Below are 1,738 nucleotides of genomic sequence, written 5' to 3'. Positions count from 1 at the left end.
TCTCTCTCTCTCTCTCTCTCTCTCTCTCTCTCTCTCTCTCTCTCTCTCTCTCTCTCCTCAGTAAAGAAGCTCTCCTTAGTAAAGAAGTATTTCGAAGTGGCTGGAGAGATAGCTCAGTGGCTCGGAGCACTGGCTGCCCTTGCAGAAGATATGGGATCTGTTTCTAGCACCCTCAGGGTGGCTCACAACTATCTGTGACTCCAAGTCCAGGACATCTGACATTCTCCTGGTCTCCCTGAGCATCAAGCATGCATATGTATATGGTAAACACATAAACATGCAGGCAAAACACGTATATACATCAAGTGTTTCCAAATTTCAGTAGTTATAAGAATCACATGTACAGAATAACTAAAACCACAGATCTCTGTGAGTTTGAAGACAGCTCTTGTTACACAGAGAAATTTGGACTTGAAAAAACAAAACAGCAACAACCACAAAACAGAAAAGAAAAAGGTTCATCTCCCTAACCCTAACCCTAATGCTATAGTTACTCATCATTGAGCATCCCTGAGAATGAATCCACAGATCAGTTTTTATCTCTGTGACAAGTTGTCCCGCTAGAGCCACAATGAAATGAAGAAACACAATGTCCAGCTCACTGTCCCACATGACAACCACTCGCACCTAAGCTCGGGGAAGAGAGCTCGATAACTCACGTACAACCCTGGCGAAAAGCAAAAATGCCAACGTATTAGTCTGCTGAAGGGTGTTGCTTCTTAGTCCCACAGATGGGTGCATTTACGGCACAGCGGGGAGGTAAGGGCTGCAGCCTGAGAAGTGGCTGTGTTGGTACAAACTGAAACTCTAGAGCTATAGAAGCTGGAGATGGAGAACCATAAAGTCAATTCCAGGGTGGGCTACACAGGGAGGCTGTTTTAAAAGGAAAGGAGAGGTAAAAGTGTGGCCCGGTTGTTGCGCCCTTCGTGAGGCACTGGAAGTGAAGGAAGCTCCAATTTGGGCATGCTCACTTTGGTGCCCTTGTGCGAAGGGCACTGGGCTGATGGGTAGAGAAGCTGGACTTAATGCCCCACCAACCTGACACTCTTTTAAAAAGGACCAGAACAGTATATATATATATATATATATATCCTACATACTAGGTAAAATCCAAGGTTAAAACCACATTAAAACTGGATGGAACAGTAGGGGCTCAACAACTATACAGAATTTCACTTTTTCTGAACCATCTCTGACTTCACAAGTGTGAATTTACAGCCAGCCACTTATGAAATAAAGTGTTACAAATATGGTTGAATTTCTCTTTGTCTTTCTCCCCATTCTTTATTTCTTCCACTCCCTGCAAAGTAAGCATTTTGTAAAGGTCATAGTTAGTTCCCATGCCTAGCTACACAGCTTCATTGTGTCCCTAAACAATGTACTGTATTGCTTAGAAAAGTATCATTTAATACTTTTCTGCAACTTGCTTTGTTTTGCACTCAACTTATGAGTTTCCCCCCATGTTTGGGACATTAATGGCTATTCTTAATCTTTATTGTTATATTACGTTCTATTGACATAATTTTCCCCAGGGGACTGAGAATTTAACTCAGTGTTGAAGTACAAGTTTGTAGTAAACATCAGTAGAGTTCCTGTTAAGGTCCAATACTAAGAAAGTATTTTAGGTCTTTTTTTAAGGTATCTCTATCATAATTCTTCAACTTCACTATTGCACCTCAAAAGTAATCACATAAAACGCATAAACAAACAGTTCTTGCTGTGTTTATTCCAATAAGAT

The sequence above is a fragment of the Mus pahari genome, chromosome 3 (assembly GCF_900095145.1).
Source record: "Mus pahari chromosome 3, PAHARI_EIJ_v1.1, whole genome shotgun sequence".
Taxonomy (NCBI): Eukaryota; Metazoa; Chordata; class Mammalia; order Rodentia; family Muridae; genus Mus; species Mus pahari.
This window is presented reverse-complemented; position numbering follows the sequence as displayed.